The sequence below is a fragment of the Rhinolophus hipposideros genome (assembly GCF_964194185.1).
Source record: "Rhinolophus hipposideros genome assembly, chromosome: 17".
NCBI lineage: Eukaryota > Metazoa > Chordata > Mammalia > Chiroptera > Rhinolophidae > Rhinolophus > Rhinolophus hipposideros.
Genome location: NC_138063.1, coordinates 46,250,609 through 46,262,649, shown reverse-complemented (window position 1 = coordinate 46,262,649; position 12,041 = coordinate 46,250,609). Strand labels below are relative to the sequence as shown.

At 37.2% G+C, this 12,041-nt stretch overlaps 1 protein-coding gene across 4 annotated transcripts in view; it reads left to right on the top strand.

The window, feature by feature from the left end:
- DLGAP1 (DLG associated protein 1) overlaps nt 1-12,041 on the top strand; it is a gene marked incomplete at its 5' end in the record, with an annotated part of 855,165 nt that overhangs the window by 515,711 nt on the left and 327,413 nt on the right. The window lies entirely within an intron of this gene.

Genomic DNA, 12,041 nt, shown 5'->3' with positions numbered 1-12,041 from the left:
TTCAAGACACATCAGCTATTCTTCCATTATACTTATGAGTTTCTGAAGAACCCAGTGTTTTAGCCGAATTCAGATAACACTGCCCCATTCAGTGTTATTACTCTAAACTCCTTCCCACCTTTCTGAGCAGAGATCTTGTTACTACTCAGCCTGTGGAACGTATTCCAACTCAAAAAGCTTCATGATTCATGTCCCTTCTGCACTTCTCTGTACCCTATTACCTTGGGCTCTCTAGTTTTTTTTTATTTTGCAGTTTTAAAGCAACTTCACACCCCAGCCTTTCCCTAAACTTTCTTTACCAACAGCTGAATACCTGCCATTTGCAAAAGAAAACATTGATAAATACAAAAGGCAGTTTTGCTGTGGATATACAACAAAAATCCACAGCATACAATTTAAAGTTCAGCAGAGAGAAATAAATTTGATCTATATTACTGTTTCTTCTGCTAAAATACACACATCATAAGGATAGAAACTGTTTATGTGGATTCATCTGCCCTGAGGGAAAAATCTATGGAGGACTTTCTCAGCATGCATCCAGAAACTGGGCAGTTCTGCAAGATGGCCTTCAAGTGACATGCACCGGTGTCTCTCAGCGTCTCCAAACATTATAATTGGATGAGAAGAGCTTGTGAGAGCACTTCCCAACATTGCCATTAATGTTTGCACTTAACAGAAAACCACAATGAAGCTTCAGCTTCAGTGGCCCACACACCTGGGCCCAGTGGGTGCTCCTCTCTTCTGCCACAGATACAGTGACCGAAAGTCATTGCTGGAATGGTCAGGACTGTGGTATTTGCTCTGTGGACGTACTCATTTCAAATTCATTGGCAAGTCCCTGGGGATAATATGCTACGCCTTGATAACCTCAGACTTCAAGGTCTTAGCTTAGTATTATTAGATTAGGTAAGCAACCTTACTTTACTCTTAAATTTCTTCCATCTAAAAGTGACAATCATCCAAAAGGGCAAGGAAAGAAAATTGTGTATGAAAACCAACTGAAAGGCATAAGTTCAGCAGAGTGGGTGCCCATACTCCAGACTCAAAAGTCTGCATTTAGCCCAGGCTCCTTAACTTACCACCTTTTTATACTTTGCACTAGTTACTTAACCTCTCTTTAGCTCAATTTCTTCATCAGAAAGTATGGGATTAATTGTAACTACACTACAATATTGTTGTCAAAGTTAACTGAGCTAATGTACCTGAAGTACCTGGAACCATGCGCAGTAGTCTCTACACAAGCCAACTGTTCTTACCTTTACTAAGTTATTAGCAGTAGTAGTAGTATCTCTTTTTTCTTCTCTCTTCATTTTTGCTGAAAATAACCAATCAATTAGAGCACTTAATCCTACCCGTTTTCCTGCCTCCTTCAGAATATTTTTAAGAAGCATAATGAATTTCAACATGATCACTAATGTGAGAAATGCATCCCTATATTAAAATGCTCCTCCAAGGAGAAATGCTTAAGTACTAAATGCTTAACTGCAAAAGGGATTGTCAAGTGGTCTCGTTCCAAAAACCTAATATGTAGCTCCCTAAAAGTGAAAAACTACAACGGTGTCCTTAATACTCAGATTAGTTCAACAAATACCTTCAGCAGCAGATGTTGTGCTGGATATAAATACAGAAGACAGTGTGGACACATGCCATGAAGAAACGAAACAGTGATTTGGGTAGGGGAGGGGCTGAGAAGGGAGGCCTGAAAAGTTCACATGGAGGAATGTAAACTGCTAAACTGTGTAGTGTAGGAAAAGTGCCGACTGTGGGGAAGACAATGGGAAAGGGAAAAATCCCTAAGCAGGTAAATCTCAGTCTTCTGCTTTACATAACTTGTTTGCAAGTCAAATCATCTCACCTTTATGAAAACTATTATAATAGGGGGGAACCTTTTATACTGGTGTACAAGTCAACAAAAATATAAAAGATTCTAACATTACATTTTAAAGCCATACTCATATTGCTTAATGATGCAATATTTAATATATATTTTACAATTTGCATTCCTTAATAACAATTCACGTGCTGGTATCCCCATCACATATATATAGTGGAGTTCATATTAAAAAGACTATAAGTATAAAGAAATAATTCAAATTTTCCTTCCTTATCCCATGAATAGAAGTGGTCTTTTTCAGCATCAAAACTCTAAATCATATGCATAGGTGAAAGCCTGAAACTTTTCTGCTGATGTAATGAAAATTTATTTAGGCTAAGAAAATTGCAACTGGCTTCTTTCCTCATCTGCCACAATGGCAAATTTATGGTGCTTATATTAATCAACAGCCATATATCATATTTTAATGGAGCTATGGAGCATTAATTAATTTAAAAAACATTCATTTTGCCAGGCATTGATGCTGATAAGTATAATTATGCATGCTCATTTGCATCTGGAATGTACCATAATTTAGACTCCTTTTAATTTTTCAATAAAAGCATTTATACAAGAATTCAGTCATATGCTCCTCAATCAAGCCTGTGGGTTTCCAAAATTTTTAAGATGTAAATATACTGTTACTCATCCTCTTTTGCCCACTAGTTTTGGCATCTGTTGGTTATTTTTGCCTGAAGCAACTGTTACCAGCCTATGTGATCTTCTAATGATGCAATCATCCTAACTTCTACATTCATTTGTTCATATTCTACTATAAGAAAGAGCTTTCTCTCATGTTTATTTTGTATGGACTGTGTATTATTTTATGCACTTATTTTTGCTGCCAATTTTTTTAAATCTGTAGCCCCAGATTTGGTATGGGGAGCACCTTTAAGCAAGCTCCTATATCCATCATTTAATATGTCCATCATTTTATGAGCTTTTCCTTACTTTCTGGCATAACAAGATATTCCAGGATCATCTTGGATTTTCTCAGCCCCACACCTGGGTATGATAGAGAAGCCGTGTCTCCAAGGAACCCTGGTCCCTTTTTTCATCAAGAATGGTAATTAGAACCCGAGACCTGGGTGCTAGATGGGTTCATCGCTACTACGTTGTCATTGCTTTCAAGTCCTCTCAACAGAACTAGGAAATACATGTGTGTGCACACATATACATGTATGAACACATTTCTATCTATCTAAATCTATTAAAAAGTATCAACTTAGAGCAGCTGTTCATCACTGGGGTGATTTTACCCCCAAAGGACATTTGACAATGTCTGGAAATATTTTGGTTGTCAGAACTGAGGGGAAGGGGGTTCTACTCAAATCTAACGAGTAGAAGCCAGAGATACTGCTCAATATCTACAAAGCACAGCACAGCCTCCCCCGATAGCAAAGAATTGTCTGACCCAAAATGTCAGTAGTGCTGAGGTTGAGAAACCCTCACTTACACTGTTACTTCCTGTCTCAGTCCGGCACCACAGTGTTGCCTCTTGCGTTTCCTTCTCTGACAGTGAGAAACAGTCTCTTCTTTAGCCATAATATGCTTATTTATGTGATCAATCCTCAAATACACAGAGTGTTTTTCTGAAATTGTTGTCCCATATCTCTGCAGAAAAATAAAACCTACTCACTGAAACTCAGTATTTTTTTAGATGGGATTATTTTAGTTTTTGTTTTGTTTTTTTTTGTTTTGTTTTGGTTTTGTTTTTTTGGTCTTTAGCCTGAAGATAGTCAAAACTCATAGATATAGAAATCAAATTTGTAGTCACCAGACTGGATGATGGTTGGTGGGATGTGGAAAGGTTTAGGGATTAAAAAGTACACATTGGCAGTTATAAAAATAGGCACAGGAATGTAAAGTACAGCAGAGGAAATATAATTAATAATATTGTAATAATGTATGGTGTCAGATGGGTACTAGACTTATTGGGGGGATCACTTCATAAATTGTATAAATGTCTAATCACTATGTTGTATACCTCAAGCTAATATAATATTGTATGGCAACTATAATCAAAAAATTAAAAATAGTAATAAAAATAGTAATAATGAATCCTATAATGTATAGGATTACAAAATTAAAAGAGTTGTACAGAAATATAGTAATTAAAATATTTTTTAAAACAAACAAAAAGATAGTCAAAATACAGTATTCAAAAGCTACTTGGTTTCCTCACCCCCTGAATCTAATTAGTGAATGATAACAACTTGAGATTTATTGGTTTTTCTCTTTTTTGTACCTATAACTTTGAAAGCAAAGTGTATTTTACTTAGGTCTACTAAGTCCTACTGTCCTGGAGTATGAAGGTCTCTAAATTGGTCTGTGTGATTTTTCTGGCTAAATTTCTTATACCAAAGGGGGTTATTTTTATAATATTGCTTTTACCTTACACTCCTGGTTTGCAAGAGGAGGTTAAGATTCACAATTATGACCATTTCAGAACTGTAACAGGAGGGGCCAGGGCATCCTAAGACTGGGCCTGAAAATGACTGTGGTCACTTTCATGGCCAGCTTTCATGTCTAAGTTAGAGGTAAGTGGGCACAAAGCATAGACACGCTACTGTTAGGGATGATGGTAGAGGTAGTGCAAAATAAAATTCCACATTTGCAGATGGCATGTTCTTTGCAATCTTAAAATTCTTTTTTTAAATCTCGTGAATCTGTTATTAAATAGAAATGCAACAAAAATGGGCTTATGTAAAATAATGTTAGTGGGCCATTTTACTCGGGATGATGTATTTTGAACTTCCATTTACAGCTCAAGAACAGATTTTAGATATCATCATAGAGTGTAACCAAAAGCAGGGAAAACAAGCAAACAAACAAACAAACAAAATGAAATGTCTGTTTCCAAATCTAGACCTCTCAACTGACCAGTCTTCTGAATTCCAGAACCTCATATCCAGCTGTATGTTGGATATCTCCTCCTATGACCCTACAAGCACTTATACTCATCAAATCCAAAGTGGATTTTATTATAGTTAACTGCAATTACTGATTGCAGGTGAACTGCTTTGATGCTGAGCAGAGAAATGGAACCTGCTATTTCCACAGCAGGGCTGAGAGACTAGGTAAGGAGTTAGCTGACTCTATCTATTTAATTGACTAACACTATATGCTTATGTGCTATATTCTCTTATAACTCTTTAGAAATGCTTACATGAGTTTTCCTATTTATTCTGGCATTTATGTATTACTTGATAGTTTACAGTGTGAATTGACTAATATTTATTTGATTGTTTCTGCAATCCTCTCCATCTAACAACTCCTTGACTTTTTTTTCAAGAAAGTTATCATTTAATAACATTCTCAAATTCATACATATAGAAATTGATAGAGCGACACCTCAAACTTCTATCTTCTGACTCTAAACTCCATGTTTTTTCCACCACGTCATGCTTTTATATCAAAGTAGGAATTACAGACATTATTTAAGTTTCTCCCATGGTCATTGTCCCACCCTGCACAGAGACTAAATGTTTGCGCATGTACACACACACACACACACACACACACACACACCCACACACCCATTTATTTTTTTTCTCAAATTCTTACAACACTTTGAAGTAATCTTCCCATTTTATAACTAGGTAAATTAAACCAGAATACTGAATTATCTTGCCCAGTATTACCCAGAAAGGAAATGACAAAGCTAGAACAAGAAACCAGGTATTAGGGTTGCTAGTTTAATTTTCTTTCTTTACATTTGTGGCCCATAAAAGAATGTTTCCCTGGCACATGCTTTCTACTTTTGTTGAGGTACAGAATCATCCCAAGTTACATCAGTATGCTGGGGAATTAAATAATTTCCTTTGCCATGTAGTGATTATAATTGTAACAGAACTATAGTTTTATGAAAATACAAGTTGAATTTTGTATGGTTAGGACTGTTGTTGAAAAGGCAAAAATTAATAATTGTTTCTAACAGTTATCATCACTGAGATTTTCACATCTGCCAGAGAAACATGGAAAATGGACATAAAATTGCTGTGTGGATCAGAATGGAGCACTCAACATTTAGTGCAACTATTAAAAATAAGAAGCATCCGATGGACACGTGTCCCATTTAGGAGACCACCTCAGGGATACTGTAGATGCCTGACCATGGCACTGTGCACCAGAAGCTAAACAATAATGAATGCCAACTATAATTTTATATATATAATGTGATGGCTCGGTGCGAGGTCGGAGGGATAGTGGATGGGGGGAAGGGAGTTCACAGTGTGAGGGATATAAATGATGAACGTCTAAGTATTACCTTGTCTTGTACACCTGAAACTAATAAATTAAAAAAAAAAGAAAATCTTTTAGTAAATATAAATACAGTATTGTCAAAATAATAAGAAACTGTTTATATTAGAACTCAATACTTTGAAACTTGTAACAAACATTTTTTATTAGAATCTTTTTCTCTCCTTCTCTACGACACAGTAGTGTACAAATATATTTAATGCTAAATTTTAAAAAAAAGCAATTGGCAGATGATCTCTTTCTTAAAACAAGATGTGACTATTGATTGCTATCTGGTCAACAAGACCTTTTACATCAATAGACACTGCTTCATGGATACCTTGACATGGTACTCATATCCTTGGGTGGGGTGGAATGAGATGGGAGACAAAGCAGTACTCTAACTTACAGCCCAAAAGAATACAACACAATACAAAACATATTTGCATCATAGCCATAGGGGGAAATTAAAGGGTGAGATATGTGGCAATAGGCAGCAATAACAATACTCTGGAAAAGAAATGGGGCATAAACTGCCAGGTGACAGCAGAGGGAAGGCAGAAAAATTAACCATGATCCATTACAATTTTAGTGAACTGAACGGTAGCCTGGCTTATAATGCATCAGAGAAATGGTGAGAGCAACTCATATGGCAGATCTATTCCATCCTACTAGTTCTGCCTCAAAGCATTTTTAATTCTTTCTTATAGTCAAGGTGATTGATGTAAAAAGGAAGATATCTTTGCTCGGGCCTCTAACATCTGTGGAAAATCCATCTGGGAGATGACTCTTACCTCCCAGGCAGCTTTATCTAACTCTGTGGCCTCTATTTCACAGTGCTTCTGGCACTAGCTTTTCCTTTTCAATATCATTTTCTTAGTTTACTGGTTAAGAGCACAGGTTTGAAGTCAGATATGTTTTTGTTCAGAGCTGGCTTTGTCACTTACTAGCTGTGTGGCCTTAAGCAGGTACCCTAAATATTCTGAGCCTCTATATACTCTTGCCTAAGATGCAAGTGATAACATTGTAGCCTTGCTGTAAGGATTAAGTGAGGTAGATTAAGCACTTTACTTAGCACAGTGCCTAGCATATCATAACATATTACAATCATATCACCTTATATCTAACACATTTCCATAGGTTCCTACTTGATAGTGACTCAAGAATCCTACTTTGATGGATCAATTTTTCTGCTGCTGCCATATTAGCCTGCTAAATACTGACTATGGTACCCACTTGTGCAAAAACGATTGGTAGTTTCCCTTTATCAATCTAGTAAATTCAAAATTTAAAGTAATTTGCAATCTAGCCTCAACCCAATTTCCAGCCTCTTCCCCCCACTTAAACACACCAGAAATCTCTATGATCTGCCCGTGATGTCTTGCGCTTCTCTAGTTAATTACCTTGCACATAAAAACTTGATAACATCAGTTGATGGTATCAAGTTTCCTTAACTGCCAAGGAAGGGATACAGATTTGCCAAGAGGAACCTTCCAATAAAGCTAAGGATGTTAGATGTGTGAATTTCAGGTCTTTCCCAAGTGCTTAGTGGGGAGATTAAAATTACTTAGGTTGCCTACAAACTGAGTTCAAAGAAAGGTCAAGGTCTTCACCAATCTTTTTTGTTCAATTTTGTCTGTATTCAAGAATCTCTGATATGCCATGCATGCTACTTTGGCAAAACTCTCATTAGGCTCCTCATGTCACAAATTACCCAGCCTTTTTTAGTCCATCCCTTTGCGTGTCTTGAGAACACTTGAGAATCTTGTACAGTGCGTGTACTTGTTGGCTCTCTCTACAGTGCGCACGTTCCCAATATCCATTGCTAGCACTTGCAACTTCTTTGCCGATCTTTGCCTCCCTCAACTCAGCTTGATAGTATTTCTGCCATCTGACCCTTCCTTTCCAGTCTTCCACCACCAGCCGCCCCAGTTCAAGGACCCACTACTAATACCTCTATTGCAATAGACAACCTCCTAGTTCCCCTCCTTCCACTTCTCTTACTTCCTTTGTCCCCCCAGGAAATGTAGTCTCTGCTGAGAATGCTAGTTTCTGGAGCAACCTATAACACAGGTAGAAATCACTTTTTCAGCAGAGATATCTTGTGGAGAAAGGCTCCAGGGACTTTTTAATGGCCTTATGAGGGTGCACCTCTAGTTCCTATATTGAAATTTCTGATAGTCTCCTGAATAGCATTTTATCACATATCCCTTCTTAATGCCTGTGTTTTGTTGGTTGGTAGTTGGTTGTTAGTCTCTTCCCACCTAACTGTTGGAGGTTAAAGAGAACCTGGAAAATATCTAACAGAGCATCATTATTTCAAAGAATCTGAGGCTCAGAGAGGTGAAATGATTTATTTGGCATATATTTGTTCAAAACTAGAGTTATTCTGTGTTGATTTCTATTATAGTCAGCTTCCATGTCTCGAATCTTAGTCTGGACTGTTTCGTTTTCATAGCAACAGACACAATAGTAAAGCAACAACAAGGAAGCACGCAGCTAGTCCACGAGCCAGGTAATAACTGGTACAGTATGTTTCACAGCTCAGCTTGAATAGAAATGATTGTGAAGGACCAGAGGAATGCAAATGTGCAAGCGGCATCTTCATTCTTCAGAATGTTAATATCCTAACACTTTCTTTTCTACCAAATCCTCTAGCTTATTGTCAGACATGAGGAAACCTGCCAAGTTGTTTCCTTTCTTTTTAATACTGTTTAAGGAGGGGAGTGGGGAAAGCAAGCTCCTTGAATCTAGTTTACTTTACCTCCTTCCTACAATCCTTACCACCATCATTCCATAGCCTCAGTCTGTGAGAGAAAACGTGTTATTTGTTCATGCTGATATTTTTATCTGACATTTTTACTTTTCCCCAAGGTACTGACTTTCTCATATATACAATTTTCACAATATAAGCAAGTTTAGTATGATTATTATTGCTCTAGCAGAGTATTTAATACACATCCTTGCATACACATTGCTGCATTAAGAACCACCCAAAATATGCTCAACAGTTTTCAATGCCAAAGTCCGCTCTTATTTATACTGGAATTTGTTTAGCAGCAAATGACAGCTGAATGGGGCAGACACTTCATATCGACCAGTTTTATGTCTAATGACAAACTTCCACATTTATGAACACTAGTGTAGCTTGTTACTCTATAATCTGATGTAAAATATATCATATTTTCAGTGACTCTTCCAGAAATGAGGACTTAAAGACAACACTGACTGAGACATAGAGATAGTGGCTTCTTGGACTGCAGCTATCACTCTTAAACTGACTTCCAAGTGCCTTCTTGTTCTTGTCCATTGGTGCAAGGGCAGGATGCTACTGGCCCTTGTCTACAAGTCCTTCAGCCCCAATGCAAACCCCTGCCTTCTCTAATGGATGTCATAGTCATTCCCTGGGAAATTTACTCATGTGAAATAGGGAACATCCCAATGTTCCTTCTGTGCTATTCATTGCTACCCTTCCCACCCTTTCCTCCACCCACACTCCCTATCACAGTGACCAGCAAGTTCTCCATCCCCTGCCACAAGCATCGACTCCTAGATTATGTGGGAGGCAGTAAAGCCAAATGGTTACAAGCACAGACTCCAGCGTCAGCCTTCCTTTACTGGCATGCTGGCCCCCACTAATTACCATCTGTATTACTTAAAGTAAGTTACTTTATTTCTTTGTGCTATGCTTTCCTCATTTGTAAAAGGGGGAAATTAATAGTACCTGCACTGTAGAATTCTTAATAGGATTTGATTAGTTAGAACATAGAGAGAACTTAAATAGGACATCTGAAACAGAAGTTTAGTCCTTCAGCATATCCTGCTCAATAAATAACTACTTTCAAGGACTAACTCCAGAGTTTCAAAGTACATGGTGATTAGTTTGGACAAGATTCAAACAGAAACCAGCAAGGTAACCTAGTATGGCCATCCATTATCACCCCCTTACATAAGGTGGTCATGTTAACTGTGTATTTTGCATTGTCTCATTTGGTCATTTATAGATGTTGGTCCAAGTTAGAAGAAAAGGTAAGATTTTCAAGGTTAATAAACGGGGGGATGATAGAAAAGTCAGAAATTTGTTTTTCCTAAGAAAAATTATTTCCACTGCTATTTTCATACATTACTGGTTAGGAACACAAGTAGAAATAGAAGAGAGTGATACCTTCATTGATGAGGATATTATACTGTGCAAATTCTTAGCAGCTAAAGGGAAAAGTTACTGGGCAGCAGTTCTGTAAATATTATTTATAATAAAAATGATATTTATATAGAATGCGATGAATGTTCAAGCTCAGCACAAACTAAGTAGTGAGTAAGGATCTTCTCCCCTCCAAGTCATATAGGTTAACCCATGAGAGCTTTGGGTAGATCTGAGAGGAGTGGAACAAACTTGTTTCTGTTCTGTGGCTTCTCATAGTCCCCACCTGAAAACTGTTCTTATCTGCAGCCAGCAGACCCTTCACTGTGGAAATCGTTATCTCCCGAGCATCAGTGCCAACTGGGATCACATGCACAGTCCTGCCTCCTCTTGACAGATGGCAAGAAGCCCAAATCTTCCATATGTTCCTGTTCTCTGGGAAGGCACAGGCATGTGAACAGATTTGGCTGATGCTACTGTGACTGTGGGTGTCTCTCAAGCAGCATCATGGTCCTTGGGCTATTTAGCACCAGACAAGGTTTCAGCAAGTTGAACATATTCTGTGGTGGAGAGCACAGAGAGCAAATCAAGCTCTCAGATGTTTGGCTATAAGTTTATGAATATCTCGGGGAGGGGGAAGTTTAATACTTATCTGAGCACGGGTGAGATCTTTTGTAGCATTCATTTTTACAGGCTGTTGGCTACCTTTTTATAGTAAAGAGCAGGGAATTTTCTGTTTTCATTGACTTTTCTTCTCATCTAAGGTCTAAGACTTGTCAGAACTCACTATTGTTTTCATAAAGGCAGCAAAATGTCTTCAGAAATGACATTCTCCCAACAGAGAGAACTTGCAAACTTTGCATCTAAATGTAACTGATATTTCAGAAATAACCTGTTCTGGGCTGATATGCTATTGTCCTTGTTTTATCTTTTCTTCCCCCTTGTGATCATGATTGTCAAAAATCAAAGTCTTAGTTGATTTTGAAACTCTCCAAAATTACAAGAGAATTCCCAGGAACAGATCAATCACATCTTATGTTTTGGATATGGTTCTACCACGACATTTTTAGCTGCAATTAGCAATTTCAATCTTTGTGCCATTTTTTTCTTTCCAGTTTTGTCCCTTTTTAATTGTCATGATTACCTCCTTAGGTCGTAACTGGTTGACTCAGTTTTTCATCTATGCTACAGTGAATTGCCATTTTATTCAGCAGGTCACCCACTACTTTAAATCTCTATGAGATTCACTTCAGAAAGACTCGAACTGAAACTCAGTCAGCATGCCTTCCTTAAGTATTCTTAGTTATTCTTGTACATAATTGTGATAGCTGAGCCCATTATATTCAGCTTATAATAAAACTATTAAAATTCTTTGTTAAAAGAAGCCACAGTGATAATGGGAAGGGCTTTTAATTAAGGCTAAGTTGGTAAATTGTTATGAAAGTAAAATGAAATAGTTTTCCAGTCCAAACTGGTTATAGGTTTACCATTGGTCATTTATTTGAGTACTATTCTTTTGGTTTCTGCTTGGAAAAAATTTTTTCATCCTTGTAACGTTTTTAAGCTAGCAAGAGATATGGTAGTAGATTAAGGAGAAAACTTTTTGGCCACTATATATTTATAAATAGAAGACTAACTAAAGAGTGGAATTTAGTTTAAGGGTCAATAATAATGAAAACTTGAACTGTAAGAGATTTTTCTTCTTTCAGTTAAGATTGTGATCTATTTTGAAATTCTGATCCAACTCCAAAAGACTATATTTCAATTCTGCCATAGAAAAATTGT